Raw genomic sequence first — 25,294 nt, forward strand, 5'->3', positions numbered from 1 at the left:
ACGCAGCAACAAATATATTGTCATCTCCTATTCTTGTTGCAGCAATTTTATTCCGCAACATCAGTTTATCATCACGTGAACATAATATGACAATGATCGATCACCACGTGCTCAGTGATTTTCTGGGCTTTGCATAGCAATTTTCGAAAACTTTCTCCGTGTTGATGATCATTGACACATTATCGAACAGCCCTGTGATTGTCATGACAATATTACTTTTGATTGTATCCCTATCCGTAAAAGTTGTAGCGAATGGTTGTGAGCGAGCTTGCATTGTTGTTTGTTGTTTTTGTTTGTTTTGATGACAATTTGATTCACTGCAAAAAAGCATTTAATTTGAAAAAAAAAAAAAAAACAATCAAGTCATTGTGCAAAAGTTTGGGTATGATGTAGTATGTGCATGTGTAGTATGCATCGTGCAAAAATTTTTTTTTAATGCAAATCAAAGCCTATCATAGGAATGCATTGAGATGCTTTATTTTCGCAAAAAAACATTTGAAAACCTTTCTTAGTTCACAGTGGGCAAAATTGCGAGCCATATATGACCGCAGTAAAGTCAGAGTAGACCAAATATTTTAAATTTGGGAGAACAAGACCAAGGGATAAACAGCATCAGTAGTATTTCTATGGAATATTCTAAAACACGCTGAATATTACTTAATCGATTCATAATTTTTTTTTAATATTTCTGATATTAATTGCCCTGAGCTAATAAAACCTATCTTAGTGGCACTGATTTTGGAATTGGATGTCGATCGATGTTGATAATTTGTTTATCTTAAGAATAAGTAGCCCGTCATTCGTTCCGGCAACAATGATGACTTTTCAGCTTAGATTTCAAAGTGATAAAACTCAGCCTTGATAGTTTATATTGACTTGAAAAAGTATCACTGTACGCGCTAACATGCATAAAGGATGTTGATACTTTTTCAGATGTGTCAGTGTAAAACCAACTTTTTTTTTAAATTCAAAATCGTGAGATGAATTGGCAACAATCATCAACGACGCGTACAAATTTCAATGGCGGCCTACTTCGCCTTAAATAATAGGACCTGTTTTGATTATACAAACATTAAAGAATCGATATTTTCCGAAAGACGGTTCAGTCAGAATGTACTAAATTACTGAAGGTTTTCTTTAGTTCAGTTACATCGGAAGAAGTGCACATTGTCCACAAAAAAAGTTTTTTTCGAGGTATGAGTTATGGTTTTTCATGATTCTTACTTCAAATAATATTGATCAGATTTGGCAGATGAAACGACTGGTGCAGTATTTGAAAAATCGTTCTATAATTCAAATCAGTCGGTTCATTTTGCACGGGTTTTGTTGGGCAGTGCTTCGTTAAAGCCCAAGTACAAAAATTGTTTTTTCTTCGTTGAAGTATTATTTTTTTTCGTTTTAGTTTGGACGCCTTCTGAGTGCGATAGAGTTCGGGTTTTCGCGTTGCCGGAGTGATATTTTGCTTTTGTGAAATTAGCATGCTGATTAAAGTAGCTTTCAGCTGCTCAATCAAGAATGGATGATCAATTTGGTGAGCTCGTTTCATGCTTTTATTTTAAATGTACAATGTAATATGAACCGTATTTAGAACATAACAACAGTGGACATGGTACTTAAATGAATTGATTTAACAAAATATGAACTTTGTCGCTGTAAGTGTCGACATGGACTCTTGCACATAAAAAAATAGAACCATATACCCTTTCTTATAACTGATTTTTATCATTTTCAAAAATAGCCTATGAATGGTTTGATGCTGATAGTGTCTACTTATCATATGTCCACGGTCTCTTTACAGTACTGATAGTTGGGTGATTTTTTGAACTGAGGTTGCATGAATCGCATCACTTACCAAGGTGAATCCTGATCATTCATCCATGATCCCTCCCCACTAATAAAACTCCTTCCCATGACAACCATGGTGATGATCTCGGTCTCTAGTAACAATGGATGTCATACTAACATTCCCTCCTTTCCCCGATGACTGTAAGGACGTGGCCGGCGCCATTATTGACTTTTTAATATTTGGAATTCTCGAAAGTGTACATTGAAGATGAAAAGTTACTCCCAAGCTACATCTCTTGGTTTCTTTGTGCAACTTCGATTATTATTCTTGTCAATCATGGAATAGCAACTACGAATTGTACGGTGATCAATGCTTATACTTATGCTTATTATTACCTCATATAATATTGTTTGATAGTAACACAAAGATGTGTAAAAACATTGAACAAAATTATTCAAAAGTTCAAAAACTGTAACTATTTTTTTTTTTCAAAATATGAAAAATGTTACTTGGTGCACTCTTACTTATTATCGATCATTTTATCTCACGGAAAAATAAGCAAATTGCCTAAAATCTACATATTATATTGAAATGGTTCAAAATATGCCTGATCGTGCGAAGAAAGTCGCCAAAATTTCACATTTTACCTTTGTTTTGCGAAAAACAGATATTTGTTTGGGTATACAGTGAAACCTCCATGAGTCGATATTGAAGGGACCATCGACTCATCAAAATATCGAGTCATGAAACAGTAATCCTTTGGAAAGCTTTTTTAAGGGACCATCATACAGCCATTCCATGAAAAACCGATCTAGTGGGTTTCCGAATTCCGTGCAAATTTGCTATTTTGTTCCTTATCCGAAATAAGGATACACGTATTTTTGGATTTTTTGATTAGGGTGACCATTTCCGAAAAAGGGTGACCAGAAAAATCGCGATTTTGCAAAATTTTTATTTATAAAAAAATTATAACTTTTGAACCGTTTGACCGATTTTCAATCTTTTTGGACGAAATGAAGGTTAAAGATTTAGACTTTTCGGGAAAAATATAAAATTTTACAAAAATTGTGTTTTTTACATGAAAAAACGCAATAGTTTCCGTTTTTTCGTGTTTTGAAGGCCTCGGGACCAAAGGGGCTATTGCTGCTCTAATTTTTTCTTAAAAGTTCAGAAAATTTTACGTAAACTGTCAAATTTTGTTTGAATAGTTGAAATTTTAAGCTTCCATTCCATACAAAAAGATTGGAAATCGCTGTTCAAAAGTTATATATTTTTTTAAACATTACAAATCTAATGCGCTGAGACCTACAGTGTGTGCCGATAAAAAATGACTAATTTTTTATTTTCAAAAAAATATATCTCAAAAACTAAAAAACATACATCGCTGAAAATTTGACAGTATACGTAAAATTTTCTGAACTGAGAACAGCGATAAGACCCGAGGCCTTCAAACACGAAAAAACGGAAACTATTGCGTTTTTTCATGTAAAAAACACAATTTTTGTAAAATTTTATATTTTTCCCGAAAAGTCAAAATCTTTAACCTTCATTTCGTCCAAAAAGATTGAAAATCGGTCAAACGGTTCAAAAGTTATAATTTTTTTATAAATAAAAATTTTGCAAAATCGCGATTTTTCTGGTCACCCTATTTCGGAAATGGTCACCCTAATCAAAAAATCCAAAAATACGTTTATCCTTATTTCGAATAAAAAAAAAATAGCAAATTTGCACGGAATTCGGAGACCCACTAGATCGGTTTTTCATGGAATGGCTGCATAGTAACCATGAAATTTTGTTTTTAGTATGGTTCCATGAGTCGATATCGAGTCATGGAACATCGACTCATGGAGGTTTAACTGTATTATATATAATTAACCTTGTAATGAGCAAATATCTGATAAAAGTTATGTGTTTTTCTGCAAACATCAGTTTGTAACTGGTTTCGTGAAGTACTTTTGCTTCAAACTGTTACTTGGTTGGTGTGGAAAAGATTGTTTGAGATAATATATTTTGTTATAATGTTGTTATAATCAAATATTGCTTAGGGGTCATGCACAAATTACGTCACGCTCCGAGGGGGGGGAGGGGGTCAAGCCAAGTGTGACAAGCAGTACAAAAAAATTGGAGGGCTCAAAAAAGTTGAAATTTAGCGTGACATAATTTGTGTACCATCCCTTAATATTTTGACACAGGTTTGTTCGGCAAAATTGTAGCTTAAGGTACCCTAGGGAAAGTGCAAATCCGGTGTAAGTGGGACATTCCGTCTAAGCTTATTAAGGAACAGTTTTTCAAGGGGGTATTATTCTAGAAAGTTGAAAATACAATGATACGGAATGTATTTAGCGCATCAAATATTTTATTTTTTCAGGACGTGCTCCATGTAACAGTTCTTAATTCATCGTCATTTTCATGATAAATTTTATTCCGTTTCACGTCTTGTTTTAGTTCGCAATGAAATGATTAAGTCATAAATCGAATCACCATCCGTAAGCTACAGTTTTAAGTATTATTTCAAGCTGCTTACGATAAACAGGTTTTTTGTTTTAATTTAATATGTCTAACTTGTTTTTCTGTACATTTTTTTATTTTTGAAATACGAATTCAAAATTGGACAAAGACACATATGAAATTTGAATTTTAATGAATGGTTATTTGCAATGAATAACACCAATAACAGAACATAATTACAATTTCTTCAATTATTGGTAGTTTACGTGCTACTTTTTAATTATTAACTTATGAATGACATTTTTTGAACATGATCTATTTCTCTTCATGCTTTAAGTGAGGAATTTTCAGTTAACATTAAATGCGGTGTGACATATCATTAAATAAACGTTTTCTTTCTAAAGCGTTACGTATTGGGTTGATCCCTTGTGCACATCACATCGGGGAATTTACGTATTTTCAGTAGTCTAAGACGATGCCGTGCTTCTTTTGCAATTTTCCCAAACAGCGGCATACAAATCACATGTTTGTCTGTTTAAATTTATGCGCTGCTCAATTTCCTGTCTATCGATTCACACGGACAGAATTGTTAAAACCTTTATGGAAACGTTTTTACAATGCTTCGAACAGGTCTTGTCAGTGTGACTTTTTTCGGCAGCATCGCTTTCTTCGGCAAGTTTCCCATAAGAACTACGGGTGAATCTCTTCGGCAGCTTCAAATCAGCCGCATTTTGAGGCGAGTTCATTGAAATTGATCACATTTTAGGCAAAATGATTTGTTCAGCCTCGGAAATCTCTCCGGTTTGGATTTTTTTAAACTCATGCAATATAGGTATTTGATGAACGGGCACGAAAAAGGGATGTTGATAATCGATACCCGACGCCATTTTGAATTCCAATATGGTGACCTCCGGTTGGGGAAAATCTTTGGAAACTCATGCAATATGAGTATTTTCGGAACGGGCATATTCGACTGAGATCTTGGAGGACAAATATCATCCGCACAAATTAATACAGTACATCGTTTACTCACATATATGGTTAGGGGCCTTCGGAATATTCGAAAACTAACTTTAAATAACTTATCATGGTCGTAAGTTCCAAGGCCTATATTCAATGCTGGTTTGGAGGACCAAAAACATCCGTACAAATCAATAAAATATTCTAATCAATGTTTTTGATAAATGAAAAACCGTAACATTAAAACCGTTGTCACAAAAATATCTGTGTTTTCCATATATAACTTATTTGAAATAGAAGCATGAAATGAGCTCTTTTTTAATTCCGTCACCAGCACTGTACAGTAAATCGCGAAAACCGAAAAAAAACACCCGGCGGTGAAGAACAATGGAACTTGCTTGCATGGGCTTCCGAAACGCATAAATTAACAGATTTTTAGAGAAGACAAATTCATCCGTAATTTAACTTCTGCGATATTTGATAAAATAAAATACCATGTTTTCCAATCCAAACAGAATAAGAACTTTATAAAAATGGTTTTTACCATATAAACTTCCTGTCTTGGTAGTGTTGTTTGTACAACACGCCAAGCCGTTCCCATAGGGGACGATAGCCACAAGGAAGGACGTTTCAAATAATACTGTTCTTTTATGAAAAAGAGCATGTCGAATCTATGAACGATGAATAATTAATTTTTTTTATAAATCCATAAACTCAAAATTCATACTGTTGCTTCGATAAAAACATGAATAGTCAAAACTTATTAATTTGACATAGAAGCATGAAACGAGCTCTCCAATTAATAGTCCATCGTCGACATGGCAGCAACTTTCAGTATCAATACTAACATTTTCATAAATTCAAACTGAAATCATTCAACGAAAAAATTGTTTTTCTGGGAAACTGAAAAAAATCTGTCCGTTGTAACCAAGTTTCTAGGAGGCCTGTGTTGATAATTGAGAACGTATGAAACTAATCGAAAACTATGTTGGAAATCTTATCTTAGCAACTCCAGGATTTCATGAGACTTTTACTCTAAATTCTGGCAGCAATCGGTATGTTCTATATCTATATAGAATTCTACTTAATATAATAGAAAATTCTGCCTAGGGTTTTGTGAAAATCATACTCAAGTATTTTTAAGAATGCTGTTCAGGCATTTAAATGAGTGTTTAAAGTTCTTCAATTCTATAATCAACCCTTCATGCCGAACACCGTCGAATGCTTTTTCTATGTCTAGAAAAGCAAGACCAGTAGAATAGCCTTCAGATTTGTTGGAACGTAACGAATTTGTTACACGTAGAAGTTGGTGAGTGGTCGAATGTCCATGGGGGAATATGAACTGTTGGTTGGAAAAAAATCGTAGACGTGGACCATTATTCTGTCAAAATTACCTTTTCAAACAGTTTACTGATAGAGGAAAGCATGCTGATTGGACAATAATTGGAAGCTTCTGCAGGATTTTTGTCTAGTTCTAAAATTTGTACAACCTTGGCATTTTCCAATTTGTCAGGAAACTATGCCAATTGAAAACATTTGTTAATTGATGAAAATGATAAGCTACTTTCTGGAAGTTTCTTGATGAGAATGTAGAAAATCCCATCATCGCCAGGGGCTTTCATATATTTTTTTTTTTCAATAATAGTTCATACTTCATCCAAATCAGTCTACCAAGAATTGTCTAAACTTTTCTCTTGATTGAGAATGCTTTCAACGTCTTGAGTAACTTGGTTTTCAAATCTAGGACTAGTTAGTGAGTCCTAGCTTTGTTTTGTTAATGCATTGCAAGTTTAGTAGATATACATCCCAGAAAACTATCGTGAAACAATAACACTAAGTAGAACACTTGTTTTGCTAGCAAATTGAACAAATCACGAAACACATTTCTTCGCCTGATTGGAACCGTGTCAACCAACCTACGTATTTTCCGATGGTTACGTCACATCTCGAACGCAACCGAGCACCCCCTCGGAAAATCATCGACCGTCCCCCTTCAACCCGGCTCCTTAAAAGTGTTAGTATAGAAAGACGGAGTGAAAACACACATCAGCAAAAAACAACGTTCTACGCATCTACGGAATGTGCCCTTCTGCGACGCATTACACGTGCTTTGACTTTGAACCGAACAACACCGTCATCCGAAAAATGGAAAAAGCATAATCATATGCAAGGAGAAGAATAACCATCACTAATTTATGACAAAAAAGCCCATGAAATAATTCGAAACATGTAATAAGATGGTATAAATTGGCAATCAACAATGTCAAGCATTGAATTTTTTCATAGACCAACGGAATACAACACTGACAAGAAGCATTTCCAGTCCAAAACTACAATCACGTAGACGATACCTTTTCGAAATTGATAGAAACTTCGCAAATATATTAGTAGTTATCCAACATGTCATTTCCCACAAAAAAAAATGCTGAATTTTCTAGAAAACGTTTTGAACAGGGCCTATCAAAAAATAGTAGTTCACGCAACAAGTTGCAGAATGATGATTTTTTACAGCTCGAATCGTACATTTATCAAACAAAACTTGCCGAGTAGGATAATTACGACGAGTGTTGTAAAAATCGAGTTCTACAACGACTTGCGTACAACTTACATTCTTTAAATGCTCACCAATTTGGCTACCACTAAGAATGGCTTCGCCCACGTCCACCACCACCCAACAGCACACCAACACCGTCGCACATTTCCCCCCGAAAAGCAACTCTGCAACAAGCCCCCGGGGAGGCACAGCCAGCAGATCCTGTAGGATATTAGCTCTCCGTGTTGCGTCATCATCATCAGGATGATAATCATCGTCAGTCATCGTGTGGCAGTCAGATGAAATGAAAATCGTGGAAAGCAGCTGGCTGACGGCGGCGACGACGACGACGACGACGATGGAATCTCCTTTCGTTGTTCAGCATCAGTATGTGTTTGTTTTTAATTTGTCACTCCTCGGAGAGACAGAGGGAAAAGTCGAGGGAAAGTACATTTTCTTGCAAAACTTTTGTACTTAGAAAGCTTGCATGCTTTCGGAACAAAAGATAGGAGCAATAAATTTGAAATGAAGCCGGAGAACATTTCAGTTCCAGGTGAGCGCCTCAGGACTAGGTGAAATTAGTTCATATTCTCTGATGAAGCTCTTTAGTGGATATTAAATTACTGTCTTGATAATTAATGCACTAAAACTCGTAGCGCTGGAATCCTAGCATGACACTGTATTGACTTATGGTTTCCTATTTCTCTGAGCATTTAGTGGCTTTAAGTAATGGTCGATTGCAAAACAGGTGAAAAAAGACTCATTTTTAGGCAAGCACATGGGTCACGTTGCCCAATTAAATGAAAATTCTCTGATAAAATTTTACTTCGGAAAATAGCCTGATATCAATGACTCTATTTGATTGCTTTATTAGGAACGTTCCCATTACTATGTTAAAAGTTGTTTAAAGTCAAAACTGGTACATTGGCAAAGAACACTCTCAGATAATTACTGTGGAAGTATTCATGGAACACAAGTAAAGATAAATCGAAGTCAAACTTCAAATTTTCAAAAGCACTAATCTCGAGATCCCAGAAACACTTCAAGCTAAAAAAACTGATCACTCACATGCTGGTGATTACCAGGCGATCAATTTTTTAGTTCGAACCACTATCGTGTTCTAAAGACTGAACTCGGAAAATATGAGACACAAAAATTATCACCAAAAATTCATTTTCAATCGGATTCTTTTCAAATTTTCATGGATTAAATAACCATATATTAGCTATGTTTTGGCATAATCTATTTATTTAATTTCCTCCCAAGCTGAATGCTCGTACATTTCTCTTCACTCTGTTCATGAGATCTTGGGCGAGGCTTTGCCCATCTTTCTTACACAATATCTTCCAGTTTTTTCTTCAAAGCTTCATCGGTTTTGAATGTTTTTCCGCTTCTTCATTATCGCCCAAAACTTTTCGATCGGACGAAGTTCTACTGTATTTGGCAGGTTCGCCTTCTTCGGGACCACATGAACGCCCTTCGCTTTGTACCAATCCATTATAGGCTTGGCATAATGGCACAAAGCGAGATCCGGCCAGAACAGCGTGGGACCACGGTGAGAGCGGAGGAAGCATTCCTCTCGATAAATCTACCCGTTTATGGTACCGGTTGTAACGAACGGCTTGCTGTACCGTTTGCACTCGCAGATCGCCTACCACAACAGGTACTTCTTTGCGAATTTGTCTTCTTTCTTTCTCTTCCTGAACTTTTCTGGAATCTCCATGCGGGACGTACCGACAAAAAAAACTCGAGGCCGGGGATTTGTTTGGTGTCCGCCTTGATGTATGTCTTGTTGTCCATGACGAGACAACCTGGCTTGACCAGCCACTCAAGGAATAGCTTCCGCGCACGCAATTTGACCACCGTGTTTTGCTTGTCAATCCGGTTGGGCGCCTTTCTGACCTTAAAAACACGCAGCGCAGCTCGCTTTATGGTCTGCTGGACGAATCACTTCGATGAATTGGCGTTTTTGGCCACGTCTCGGGTGGAAAGGTTCGGGTTATTCTTGAAGTAGATACTGCCTTATCTTCCGCGTCTTCCCTGTATTCCATTTTCGGTATTCGGCCGCTTCCAGTGCGCCGCCCGATAGCCTTCGTCTCCTGGAACATCTTCACAACGCGGGACGCGGTGTAATGGTGGTTTCCAAGCCTTTTGCCGATCCATCTGTACGACTGATCAGGCTTATCGATCACCGCGCACAAGATTTGATGGCGTAGCTCTTCTTGTTTCGAATGCATCTTGAAAACTACTTGACAGAACGCGATAACTTTGCACACATTAACATAACACTCTAAACTAGTAATATCCAAAATTTCATTAATTTTTACCCACGCGAGAAAAAAAATTACACCCAAAACAAAGTGTCGCATTTTTTCCGAGTCCAATCTTTATATTTTTGTGCTCTTAAAAATTTTGAGGTTTGGCTCAGATTCAGCTTCATTTTAAACTATAAAGCAGGCAAAGTTGGGATACAACATTAGAAATTAGGGGCAGTTCATAGTCCACGTGATCATTGATGAGCGAAGGGGTTGTCAGGGTTATCATAAACCACGAACAGACACGCGGGGGGAGGTGGCAAAGCCAACCACGGGTTTTATCGGATTTAAAATAGTGTTGCTTAGGCACATAGGGTGCAGAGCTACTTGAGCACTTCCATGATGGCATGGGATTTTTTCTCGGCCGAATTGTATGAAACTTTGGATAAAAGGGCACTTTAGTGCGACGCATATTCTTCTTCTTTTTCGCATTACGTCCTCATTGGGACAGAGCCTGCTTCTCAGCTTAGTGTTCTTATGAGCACTTCCACAGTTATTAACTAAGAGCTTTCTTTGCCAAAGTTGCCATTTTCGCATTCGTATATCGTGTGGCAAGTAAGATGATACTCTATGCCCAGGGAAGTCAAGGAAATTTCCTTTATGAAAAGATCCTGGACCGACCGGGAATCGCACCCAGACACCTTCAGCATGGCTTTGCTTTGTAGCCGCGGACTCTAACCACTCGGCTAAGGAAAGCCGACGCATATTGTGGCGAAATATGAGTTCAGTAGCTTTAAAAAACCTCCACTGTCGAAGTGAATCAAAAGTGCCAAGAAAAGGATCCGGCTCCCTACTTGTGTTTTTTGGTGGGTATTCATAAACTATAATCCGCAACCGGAACAAACATTCTTCAAGAAATCCTAACCATACATATTTAATTAATAAATTCACCAACAATCTTAATTTAGTTCAAATATTTTGTCAAATGCCCTCAGCATTCACAAATAACCTTCAGTAATTTAAGAATTTCCCTAATTATGCCAACCTTCCGATTTCGGTTTATCATAATTTCCCGAAAGTGCTCAGAAACATATCTGATTTTTTTCTACTAACCCGATGTTGGCATGTTTGGCAAAGTTGTTTATTTGAAGATGTATAAATTCCACACCATACTATTTTTGAGTTATTAGCAGGCGTTGCAGAATTCGCTCTCATTTGAGAATGAAGCACGATCAAAGCAAGTAAAGAAAAACATCCCATCTGTTGCGGTCCACGATCGTCATTGTATCGCAAGGTGTAACAAGTCTGATAAATGGAAGCAGCGAGCAAGAGCCCCAACGAGAGAGCGATGATAGAATCCATTTTTCTCGCTTGCTTACCGTTGGGGATAGGGGTTTTTCTTAACTGGCACGATAAACAATCCACGAACTTCCAATAAGGACAGTGTCCCCCAGGCTTGGAGCATGTTTAGAGGGGTTTTATCATGCACTACTATTCCCCCAATCTGATCAAACTTGTAGCAGTATACGATAAACAGTCTCTCATAATGTGCAGCATGTTATGATAGTTACAGAGAGCGATACGTGAGAGATTCTCTCAATTTTCTCAGGATTCAATCCCTGGTTATTAGCATAATTAGACCAAACTAACGAAATATTTTTTGATCAAGTTTGTCATTTTTTCTAAAGAAAAAATGTCAGATAATATTTTTTACAGGTTATGTTTGTTATGCTTTTATCAGAAACACAAACTCAAGTGAAAATATTTTATTATTATGACGCATAAAAAATATAAAATATATAAAAAAAAAACGGAAATACAATGTAATTTTTTAACCTTAAAATCTTCAAAAGTGCAAAAAATTGCCATCTGAAATTTTTAGGTAACATAGAACAATACTAGATGAAACGAATGTCAAAATTTCAGAGAGGTGTAATTTTGTGTTTTTGGGATTTTTCCATTTTAACTATAATTATATTATTTTAATACAGTCAAATTTCTATTAGTCAATTTTGAAGGAACGAGTCTTACAACAGAAACTTTTAGAAAACTGTTTAAAAGGGTCATGAAATTCAGTTTTAATACGGTTTCTTAAGTTGATATCAACAAATGGAACATCAACCCATGGAAGTGTAGCTGTACGCCATTATGTTAGGTTCCGATTGAAACTGGTACGTTTATGATTTATTAAAAGTGTATAAATCAATTGAACCATTCTCAAGCTAACTCGTGAAGAGAAAGCCTCAGTTCTTGAAATACGATTAAGAAAAGTAAGAAACATGCGTTATTATTTGGTTTAATTGAATTTAAAATCAAAACCATTGCAGAGCTTAATGTTGCATGTCTTTCTTAAAAACCAATGCTCTCTAGAGAAGATTATTTACCTTAATCCCGAATTTCATTTCCCCGAATTTCATTAACCTGAGTGTCATAACCCTGAACGCACTATTATGCAGAATACTATTGTCCCGAGTATATAAATACCTTGAATGACATTGTCTCGTGACAATGGAATTCGAAGTAATGCCCTTTAAGGAGCAGGAACTCGCGGTGATGGTCTTCAAGTATTCGGGGTAATTGAATTCAAAGTGAAGGGGTGTAATTTTAGAAAGATATATAAAATATAATGCAAACAGAGTTGTTCATGGATTTTACGTAAATTCCAGTTTTGATTACCAGAAAATCGTAAATTGTTCTGTGGCCCTGTTGATTATCTGTTGGTCAACCTACAAAAACTGAAAATTTCTAGTAAACTTTTATTTTCTTTTTCGATCGCAAACTGTACTTGTGAAGTAAAGACTCTCCAGCTGTCATGACCTTCCACAAACGAAAAAATATCATACTTTGGGAGCTAAGCAAAGTTTTCCAGACAAAGGCAAATATTGAAAATTAAGCTCTATAAATGCTACGATTTAGAATTCCTTGAACACAATAATAACGGATGTTCTAAACTAAACTTTGAATTATTTTCTCCTATTTTGTATCGCTGCGTTCTACGTCTTTAATTTTATTTTATTCCATACACTGCTACCTATAACCGAAAACTCAACTCATAAAGTATTCCTTTGCGTACACTGATAAAAATCCACACGCTCGATCTGTGTGTTTAAAATTATGGATCGATTCATGAACGTCCATATCGATTTGCTAGGATTTTCTTGCAAACTTCGTGTGTGTTACACATTAAATTCCTGTGTTTTGCTTCATGGATTAATTCATCAACCGACAACAGGGATTCCATATTTTTTCCACATAAGTTCCCGAAGCTTTCTCTTCAGATTCGTATGTGTCAACCTATGGACGCATAGATCATCACTCCAACACGGATTCAGTATGTTTTGCTTATGGTTATTTTGTGTCATAATCATCATGTTCAAGTTGGTCGATTCATTGATTTGCGCAATGAGATTGTTATGATGAAATCCATGAGCTATGCTATCGATTTCCATGTTCAAAGCTTCTAAATTGTTTGTGATCAACCCTTGGGATGCATAGTGAACTGAATTGCGGTTGGACCTCGTGTCGAACGACAGTCATCATCATGCTTCCAAAGAGAAGAAGCAAATTTTGAAGCTGAAAGTGTTAGATGGAAATTTGTGAATTCGATTTTTCTTTTATTAGTGAAGTTGACCGATATACGAGAGTTCTACCTTTCTATAAGAAAACATTGATTATAATGTATAGTTCAGTAGAAAAATCGGATTCCACTAACAGATTTTCCTGGCTTTCAGTTTCGAAAAAAATGGAATATGCTTATCCCTGGCTTCCCAAATTATGGATTTGCGGCGCCCCGCTTGTTGCTGGCTCACGGGTTTGAAAAAAAAATCAAGAGAGCTTGCGACAAGCAGAGGAGCCTCGGATCCATATTTTGGGGAGCAAAAGTTTTTCTACCAAATTTCTTCTTTCAGTCCCATGACATTTATGTTCTATCACACATGACTATCTAAAGCTACTACATTTCGAATTCAATAAGCATATCAGTTGGTTTTCATGATTTAATATTTGGAAATTCATGTTTGTTTCAAATGACAACCTAATGTTGATACACATGTTATTATACCGTGAAATCAATGATGAAATCCATATGGCTACCACACTCAAATCATGTGGTTTTCCTCATTGCGCAAATCTATAATTAAAACACACGACCTTGACGTGTAGATTTTTCTCAGTGTATACTTCGCTTCGATATACAACAATCAGACACGTGTAAAATAATCTGAATCGTGAATACACGGGATCATATGGATGGTTATATGATGAAATTAGCTCCGTAATGCCTTAAAATACATGAGCCAATGAAAAATCAGTTGATTGTGGTAAAATTTTGTGGCATGTAAGTGCAATATGTCGTTGAAAACATTTGAACATTCTCAACGGTATAAGAATGCCTAAGGGACGATTCAAATATGACGTCCATCGTTTTTCGGGATTTCTAGACCCTCCTCCCCCCTTTGTCACGCTTTTTCCATTACCTAATACATACACTTCTAAAAGGGCGTAACTCAATTTTTTATCTTCTAATTCAAAACTTTTCCCAGAAGTTACAAATGACTGTATAAACCAACTTTGATTCAAATTTTAATATTATATTTTTTCCTACAATCACGGCCAATGAAAACCCGTTTAAATGTCTCAGAGTTCCTTTGAATTAGTGGAATTACACATTCAAAAGGGCGTAACTTCAAAACGGGCAATACGATTTAAAAAGAATCCCGAATGATGCATACTTAGCTATAGAAAACGACTTGTGAGCACAGAATTGATAGAGATTTTTTTTCTGATAATAACGGTCAGGAGAGCACCGTGACAAATGACAGAGTGCCATGAAAAATTGGTTGCATTATTATCCACCACATTATCCCTGGGTCGTATCGAATTTCCCAAGAGTATTCTGTGAGTATGTACCGATTTTTTCCTGGCCAATAACGCCCAATTATATAAACAACTTTTTTATATTATAACATTTAGATCGATTTTCGAAGCCATGTATATTGATGTGTAGAACAGTTAGGTGATCTTTCATATAATGTCAAAAGCAGAACGAAGAGTTATTTATACAATGTTGTATTAATGATTATAAGGTTACGACCAGTGAATAAATTGTTAAATAACACGCAGCAAAAAAACATTATCCTTCAATTCCTGTTGGAATAAATTTGATTTTGAGTTCAAAATAACTGATTAATCCTGATTAGTTGAAACAGCTGCGACAATGTTGCCACCTGTGTTTGTCATGACAATTTTGCTTGAGATTGTATCCCAGCCGCAAAAGTTGGGAAAATCGATTGTGCGTGCATTTGCTTTGTTGTTTGTTTTGCGTCTATTTCGATGGCAATTTGATTCACTGGTCACGTAAAAATAAACAACAAATTATGTCCACTCTGTGATATTTATCGATAAATGCAGCAGTATCGGTAAAATGCGCATCTCCAAAAAGGAGAACCGCTTCTTATCACCGAAAAAAAAAACAAACGATTTGATAACTGATGATCGAATGGTATGGTAGCATTGTGATGCTCCAATCACATTGTTTATCAACATGCCATTCCCGTCAGCACGTTTGTCGTTTCAAAAACTTCAATACAGTACTTTGCACATTGTTTGTCTGTTATGGATTTGGTAATTGACACCTCTTGGTCATCGCTGGCAATAAGTATCACACAAATTTGGTTTGATTTGGGGAGCTCGGATGGTTAGATTGAGTATAGGAGCTGCAGGGTGCAAATGAATCTTTTTCAAACCGGTTTGTTTGATTCCAGTTGCGAAATACCGTTGCACGAGACATTGGGTGGAATGAGTATAAAGCGTTGAACTTTACTACATGTAGCATCTACTCAAAAACAAAATCCACAAAGTTTGCTACACTTTTGGTATGAATAAAAAACCTTTCGAACATGTAGTACCTACTAGTAATCCTTCATAAGAGAGATTCGCGGAAGCTGACATTTCTGTCAAAGTGTGAGCCAATCGAGTAGCGAGAGCTGTCAAAGTGTGAGCCAAATGAACATGCGTTATACTTGTTTTGAACTTTTCTTAAAGAGTAATGTAATCTGCTTGAAATTATGTCGGTAAAAGTATTTTTGCATGAAGCAAAAAAATGAAATATTATTCTTTTTTAAATTTTTGTCAATGCGATTTTAAGTTGTAGAATTTTTCGGCTAATAAACGTTTGGATATGTAGCTCAAAGATCTATAACGAAACAAAATACACTTTTTAGCAATGAGGAAGTCATGTTCGTGTTACAACATTATTCTCGACGCCGAGCAAAATCAGCACTGCTGGCCTGTTGCCAAATCATTCAATTTTACTTCCGCTTATCTCTCTATAAAGGATCACTAGTACCTACCTGAGAGAGACTCGCGAAGAGGAAAAATATCAACGTCATATGCAGCCCAGATTCCCCTCTCACGAAACGTCAAATGCAGCCCACCGTTTTTATGGCTGAAAAAGTGAAAAGTATTGTGTTCAAAGTAAACTGTTATTAAACACCTCAGTCGGTGGAGCAGTTTTTTCCAAAGTTGCTGATAAATCTAAGCAGAAGATTAATTATTTCTAATGTCTGCTACGTTTGCTGGCATGAAATTTCACTCAAACGGCTATTTATGATTCGATGTGATGCAAACTCAATCAATTTTTGCTTAGAAGCTCATGTGAGGAATTGAACAGCAAGCGCATAATTGGTATAGGGAAAGTGTACCAGTTATGGCCATAGTGGTTCCCTATTTGGCTATATGTGAAATTTCTATAATTATCACATTTTTAATCTGTTTTAATGTTTTAACATCAAGATATATCCTCTATCTTACTGCTAAAAGACACAAAAACTTTTAAAAATTGGAGTGGTTCAAATTATCGCGTATGGCGAAATAGGGAACCACTATGTCCATAACTGGTACACCTACCCTAAACACAAAGTGGAATAAGAAAAAAACTCAGCAATCACAGAAAAATAAGACCGTCTTCGCGAGTCTCGTCTCAGGTACCTACTACTTTCGAAAATGAGCAGTGACTGATGCTGCACGTCAAGAAAATTATATTCAGAGTACAGAGTGATGCTGCACGTTTATAAAATTCCATTCAGAGTGACACTTAAAATCAATAAAATCATGCATATATGCCAAATTTGTCGCACGACAAATCATGTGTAAATATGAATATTACTACATTCCCGCTATGCACCGCGTAATCGATCATGAACACACATTAATGTAGGGAATATAGCTTTACACGATTTGAAGTGTAAATTTGCGATAACCATTCCTTCATGTGCATGTGAATTTTATGATGATTTGACAACAAGGATTTTTCTAAGAATTTTGGAATTTTAGCTAGAAATCTGTATCCTATGAAGAAATCTTGAGATTTCAGCATGTTGGAACTCTTAGTATTTCTGTGGTATTCTCGTTATTTCGGTAGGTTTCCTGGTATTATCCCTGGAATTCTTAGAAATAAAAATAAATTCACACAATTGTGATTGAATTATGGATTTTCTTTTTCACTTTTACATACAGACATTCAAAGGTTTATACTATGATTGAAGATTTCCTCTGACATCCCTACCGAACTAGAAATCAAAGGGATCTAAAGTTTACAAGAATTCCAAAAATTCGGACCAGAGTTTGCAGGAATCTCATTGAAATCTTAGAGGTTCTTACAGAAATACCCGAATAATTTCAAAAGATCAATAGCCAGATCAAATAACGGATTTACGATATTCCTAAAATAATCCCAGAATTGCTTTCAGAATTCCAGAATTGTTATAACAAATCTAGTATGCCTATCGGAAACTCAGAATTACTATGGTGATTCCAGATCTCCAAAGGAAATCAGAGAATCTGGGATGTCAGTCAGTCAGTTATTCTTACATAAAATTAAGAATCGCTTTAAAATTAGCTGAAATCCGTCCGACATCCGAGAACTCCAAAGAAACAACATAATTATCGTAATGCCAGAGTGAACATAATTAATTAATTGCCACACAATATTCACATGCAAAATGGTCAATAGAAATTGAAAGCTCTCAGTGAATTACTGTGTAAGCACTCATAAGAACACTAAGCTGAGAATTAGGCTCTGTCCAGTTGGGACGTAACGCCAGAAATAAAACCAGATCTCTCAAATAAATTCAAAATTCCTTGTCGGAATCTCAAAATTCTTTTCGAAATATCAAAATTTCTACGGAAATCTAAAAATACCTTTTGAAATATCAAAGCTTTGTAGTAAATGCTACCTTTATTCATAGCAACGCGTTGTATGTAGTATGAAAGGTGTAGAAAGAAAAATGACACAAACATGTTCCACTCGTGTATCACATATAGCGTTTATTAACGATAATGTAGTAAACTCTACATTACTACATTTTATTAATACCGCCCATTAAACTACGAAAATCTAAAAATCTTTAATTACCTGCCATAGAGAACGTAAATAACACATGCATGTTAAATATTACTATAAATATAAGTTACTTAGCACCAACAAATTATAAATATTTGATTTTGTTTTTTTTTTCTATTTTCAGGTAAGTTATCCACATGGATAGATGAGATGAAGAAACGTTGAATTCGTATAAAGGTTTGAGAACCGAAACACTGCAATCCAGCATTGAATGATGAATAACCATATTTCCCACACAGTAACACATAATAACAACACAACACAACACACAATGATAGGTGATTCAGGTATTAGGGGCTAAGAACTATTAAAAGCCTTGAATTGAATATGGAATAACGTGTTACAATACTCATTATTGAACATTTCAGCACCTTGCATGACATGAAGCAGAATATTATTGCAATATGTTCAAGTGCCTGAATGATGTTTGAGATCTTCTTTATAAATGTGCTTCAAAGACAATACGACATTGTATTTAAGTTAACCCCTCTACCGGCAGCTTCATATTTTACCGCAATAAAATATTCAAATCTCGATAGATTTTTTGTTTCTCGATATTTTTGCACAATTATTTCACTCTTCTAGTCTACTACACTACTAGTTTTAGAATCTGTGTTAATATTGTTCATTGGTCTACTGTATCCTGAGATATTCCGAAATTTCTTGGGGATCGACGCGTAGCTATAACACACGTAAATATCTCAGGCTACAGAATTTTTATCGTATTCGGAAATTTACTCTTCGGAACAATATATTAATGAGAGTATGTTGTGACAAAATGAAGCTGTTTGGTGCAGCCGTCATTGAGTAATGAGCATTCATGTGCCATTTCATGCTGGACAAATAAAGATCTTAAAAACTACAAAAAGCATCATATCGTAATTTTCAGATATCTCCTAGAATACTTAACCGATCATACAATTATTTTTTTTTTAAAGTAGTTCCTTATCACCTAGCTTACTAGGAAATTACTAGGAAAACCTGTGTCATAGACACAAATGTCAATTTGGAAAAATTGAGAAGCAAAATAATGAAAAGTAATGAAATCGTTCTGGTGGGCTTCGATCCCACAACTAACTAGTACGCTATTAACCAACTACGCCACAAAACGGGCAACGATTCTGCAGCGCCGTCGGCCAACCTGAAATCAAAGTCCTTCATTACCCCACATTCTCGTTCATAACGCGCCCTGTCTAGCGTACTGGGAGTCGTGGGGTCAAACTCCACCAGAACGATTTTTCATTATTTTGCATCACAATTTGTCGAAATTTACACATGTGTCTATGAACTTCCGGTTTTTCTATGTATCAGTCGGCTGGTCAGCCGTAACAATAAAAACAACTCACGCTAAGTATTTTAACAAGGTTTTAAGTAATACTAAACTTGAAAGTGCTGTATACAGGTATGAGAAAGACAAATGAATTAGCTCGTTGAATGTTTGCCATTTGATGGTTGACTTTTCAATAGTCAGTCGATGCATTGAACAGAATTATGCTATTCTGATTATACGGGTTGTTTAAAATCTTTATCATTCCTGATGATAACTCAGTTAATGCACAATTTTGTTCGAAGACATGACTTCTTCATTTCTTCTCCATGGCACGTTTGAGACGCTTTTCGAGATCAACCAACGCTCGCTAACGTCAGTTCAAAAATGGTAGGATTGCTTGTAATAATGCTTCCAATATCAGAGAGAGTACATACATTGGATACGAAGGATGATAGTTTTGCTTGGAAATCGAAATCTGTTACCTAGAAAAAAGTGAAATGCATTTTTGTTTGTGTACCGTTTTGTTTGCAACAAAACACCAGTAACCCTGTATGGACATGTAAAAAGCAAGATTGTTAGAATAACAGGTATGCGGTGATGTGCACCTGTTTCCGCAATTATTCACGTTGCATCCCGTTGGGGACGACCCCAAAGAATTGGGTTTATGCTTGTGAGATGCACGAACAGGGTTTACTTTCCCGCAAGCAAACACAGTGGATCAGGATGCGTTTTGTGATATTTATATGTGAAATAGAATGCAAAAAATAAAAACATGAAGTACATGCCATGGAAAAGACAGTTAACACAAATCTAAATCACTTATAAGCGGTTTCTTCACCACCGCTTAGGACTTAAACCTAGTTTAACCATATGGGTAAACGTGGTTTACGGCCTAAGCGAAGGTGAAGAAATTGGCCCTTAGTAAACAAAAGGCTAGATGATTACAAATTTTATCGACAACTATAACTTGAACGCTTTTTCGTACAGACATCATTCTCGAAATTTTATCTTAAATGTTAAATAATCTTTCAACTATATTTCAGTTATTCTAGCGGTATACGATGTGATACCATTTTATTTTCCTGTTTCCCTATTGAAAAACCTGAAGAACTTCGACACTAAAATAGAATTTAGTGCAACTGTGCAATGGACCAGTCACAGTGACGATGTTGTATCAGGACCAGGATGCTGAAATGTGGGGTCAATAACCTAACCCACTGTGCAATGGGAAATTACATCCATCATCGTGGGAGGAGGGTATGGGGTGGCGGATGCTTCAACTCTTGCTTTGTGTACACTTTTGTTTGCATAAAACCCCAGTGCTGGAGATGACACAGTTTGGTTTGTGCATTTACCAGTTCCGCCGGTTTGCATTATCGATCCTTGCTGGGTGGTTGTGTTTTTTTAATTATTCAGATTTGTCTCATCCACAAGGAGCTGCTGTACTCGAAAGTAGTAAATAATGATAAACATGTAACCACTTGAAAATGTAAAAACGTGATTTCTTCCTCTTTTTGTTTGACATTAGTTTCTTTACATGCTATTCCTGTGATAGGTTGATACTAATTTGAGTATATCGAAGTCTGAAACGATTTACATAACTATCAATTGATTCGTGTGCCTTAGTTTTTAATGCGCAAACATAAATAAACATATAGGGCCGAAATTACAAGTATGGGGCCTTTTTTCTAAAAAAAAAAACAAAACATTATTCGTAATGGGCTGCAAGTTAATTTACTTGAGAACTTTTTTGGTAAAAATGATTAGATGATCATTCTTGCCATGAGTACAGATTTATTTGGAAGAATATGTATCAGACATTGCATTTTGAAAAAAATGAGAAAATCTCTCATTTATCGCTCTTTATAATAATCATGATCTGCAATCCATCATGAAAACATCTTTATAATCTTCTGCTACAGCTCTGATTAGATTGGGGTTTTTTAGTTTTTTTTTCCAGGAAGTTGAATCAAGTTGGTATTTAACTCTGTCCTTGTCTTAACTTTTCTTCCACAGTGAAATTCGATTGTGAAATGCATGTTAATACTAGATGATGCTCATCTAACGAAAATAATCACCCAGCAGATGCAAACTAACCCAATCAATTATCTCTGAGCATGTCCCATTTCAATGTCCGAAACCATCTGGGTCGGAAGGAATTTTTCCCTCTGGGTTGTGCTACAGTGAGTGATTGCTCCTGTACGGAATGAAACTATGAGTTGATACCACCGTTGAGCGCCTTTTTGAACATGAACATTAGGGTGGCCCATAATATTCAAACTTATTCTTTCTGGCGTTGTCCCCACTGGGACAAAGCCTGCTTCTCAGATTAGTGTTCTTATGAGCACTTCCACAGTTATTAACTGAGAGCTTCCTTTGCCGATTGACCATTTTTGCATATGTATATCGTGTGGCAGGTACGAAGATACTCTATGCCCTGGGAATACAACCTTCAAGCTCGTTTAGACTCTCACTCCCTAAGATTTAATGGATTCTGCTCAAAAATTCACAGTAGCTTCTGGGGTTCCAAATTAACAAATTTGAAAGGAGTTTCTCAAGATTTTTTACAGTTTCATTTCTTTCATACAAAAATGGGCCACCTTTATGAAATTGAAAACCAACCACCAAGGGAACAGCAGTTTACAGTCCAACCACTACGTACATTCTGTGGTGTCACATCCGATAAACGTCCAGTGACATGTGGAATACAAATTACTCTATCAGGCTGCTGGGAAATTGAAATTGCCAAAGGTTTTTGCGACCCCAGTACAACCAAAATGTACCATCTCAAGGAAACGGAAAAAAATACACTGAATTAGGAAGGATTAACACAAAATCGAGCTCTTCTAGAACAGAATTAAATTTCATTCCATCTATTTAACTCACAAATAGATTCTGAATATTCCAAACATTTTATTTTTGAAAAACAAAATACTAGTGTTCTCTTCATAAACTCATTCGCTTTGCATCTACAAAAATAGCTGCAGAATTAATAAACTATTTTGAAATTTTAGGTGTTAGTAAGGGGAATGCTTTATATTTTAAAAGTGCATAAGCTGGGCTGCCATTGAAATGCACATATCGATGATTGGTTCCCATGTGGTTCCCATAGATTACACAAATGCATTCAGTTTGAGCCCGGAAATGATGACAATCATTCATCCTTGACGTCATTGCCGTTGTGGGATGCTGAGTGGCTGTTTTGCAGCAGATAGTCCTGGTGGTCTAGTACTTTTTGTTATCAAACCGTAATGAATTGATTCTGGTCTTCGGAGACACGTCAAATAGTGTGAAAAGTACTAGAGTACCCGAAAGTTAGCTTCTTTGCCTGATCCTTCGAGCGTACTCTCATTGCTGGAAAGCTCCTTAAGGCGATCGTCTAATGGGTTTGAGCGATTTGAAATTTGTATGGGAGCGAAGGCGTTATGCTGACTTTAGACCATTGGGCTGCTTAAACCTGGCCGAATTGGGTCATATAAAACCTTTCACGCTACGAGGGATCATGTTTCCTTCAAATCGTGGAAAAAACTTTTCCAGAATTTTCCCTCGTTTTTCCAGCTTACTTCGGCGAAACAAGCAAAGTCGGGAAATTTTTTCCATCAATTAGGTATTTACGTGATTTTCAGGAAATTTAAAGCGGTGACATATACTTTTTTTTACTCAGAAAGGTTTAAATGATCTCAAACATTGTCACTGAGGTATTTTCCGGAAAATCAGTTTTCGATTTTCCCGTAAAATTTGATACTTTAGTACCGTGGAAATGAGCTAAATATGAACGACTGGCTGAATTACTAAATAACTGGCTCAATTACTAAATAAAGGGTAACTAACTGGATTCAGGTGATAAATTTGAAATATTAACGTTTTTCCCAAGGGTTTTCCCCAATTTTCCACAAACTGGTTCAAAAAATTGAACGCGTAACGCGTGCGTATACGGATCAGTGTATTGAAATGAATGATTTTTCACCCTCTCATTCAAGCTTATAAACAAAAATATACCCATATTTTTGTATAACTGCACCCTCATATTCCCCTGCAGGTCATAGGCATAGTCGGGGGGCCCTAATTTGAGCAATTTTGCACCAAATTTTTGAAAAATTGCTGACCCCACTAGCAGGACATATTTTCCGCAGCGCCGTGCGGTAGAAACTCATTGTACGCGCCACACCGCCAAAAGCAGGGCCGTCATGAGCACGGTAAAATCAGCACGTTCGATGATAATGATCACTTGACTCAATAGGTCCAAAGCCCTGCCCAATTAGTGCCAAACGCTTAATTAGCAAAAACAGTTACCAATTTCTACGTTTTCGTTGGATTAATCCCAAAACATTTTTTAGTTGTCAATCTTTGGTTAACCAAATTTTGGTATTTGTTTCGTGCCCCTACGAAATGTCGATAGGCAAAACCCAGTGGCAACAAAAACCCCTGTGGTGTTGTCCGACTAACGAACGTCAACATGATCAAGAGCAAGGCATTTATGAACCAAATTTTTAAATTAAAGTTAACATGTTAGCCATTATTGACGGGATGCTAAAGTACGTACAATCATGTTTTTGTGTAGAAAATAAAACAAGATTCATAAAAATTTTGAGACCAATTCAAAACACTAACACCATGATTAAAGAGTTCAACTTTGTTTGCTCTACTGCTCAAACTAGACCTGAAAGTGAAAGTGTGATTTTGATCATCATGCTTTGTATGGACGCAATCGCAGCTCGATTCTCAGAAATATTGAGATATTCGATCTCTTTCAAAGATACTGATTGGTGTCAGGAAGACCTAGACCTACTCGAAGGTTGTGAAATCATGGGTCACGGAATGTTATTTACTTTTTTTATTTAATCAAAACATCATATTGAATCAATGCTGTTATCTGATTTTGTCAAGATCAACAGTAGTGCAAATCAGTGCAGAACTATGGCATGTCTTATTACCGTGAATGACAGGATGCTATCGTCAGATCGTCACCAAGACCAGATGCGCACAACAAATCGCGACGCGCTCGACCGTAGCAATATAGAATCATTTTGAACATACGCATCTATCAGATATCTTGAATACGCAGCGCGATGTTATTAGTAGATTAGCCACGTAAAGACTCTTACGAGTCTTTTCGGATCTGATGATCGCTCATTTTATGAATGAAAATTCGATAAGAAGCAGTCGCGTATCGCGTAACAGTAACAGCAATATTAGCAATGTTGAAGTTTTGCCAAATGGATTATCAATCATTTATTAATATGGTTGATATAAACTTTATTCAATACAATATTTTTTTCTTTGCTTGTATGATGTTGAGTAAACATAAAAAATCACAGTTATTTCAAGAGGAATATTTAAAAAAATTCGAGGAATATTTAAAAAAATTCGAGTCGAATAAGGAGGTCATGGGCTAAGAAAACAGAAACGTATTTTTCCGATATTCGGAATCTGAGCCTGTTTAAACATCAAAAAATTAATTAATATTTCAGAATTACATATTTGCAAAATTCATATTTTCAAACCCTCAATATTTTAAAGCAAAAATTCTTCCCAGGGCTTATGAGATTTCATCAATTTGGGGTGTAGCGCAGTATTATCTTCAGCGTAGTTTCAGCACTCAGTACGATTTACATTGAGGGGATGAGGATCATCTTTTTAG

General features: G+C 36.1%; 1 protein-coding gene across 13 annotated transcripts in view; it reads left to right on the forward strand.

Annotated features, from left to right (window-relative positions):
* Positions 1–25,294, forward strand: part of LOC5567575 (uncharacterized protein ZK1073.1) — a 260,885-nt gene that overhangs the window by 143,132 nt on the left and 92,459 nt on the right. The gene's annotated exons all lie outside the window — the stretch shown is intronic.

The sequence above is a fragment of the Aedes aegypti genome, chromosome 3 (genome assembly GCF_002204515.2).
Source record: "Aedes aegypti strain LVP_AGWG chromosome 3, AaegL5.0 Primary Assembly, whole genome shotgun sequence".
Classification (NCBI taxonomy): domain Eukaryota; kingdom Metazoa; phylum Arthropoda; class Insecta; order Diptera; family Culicidae; genus Aedes; species Aedes aegypti.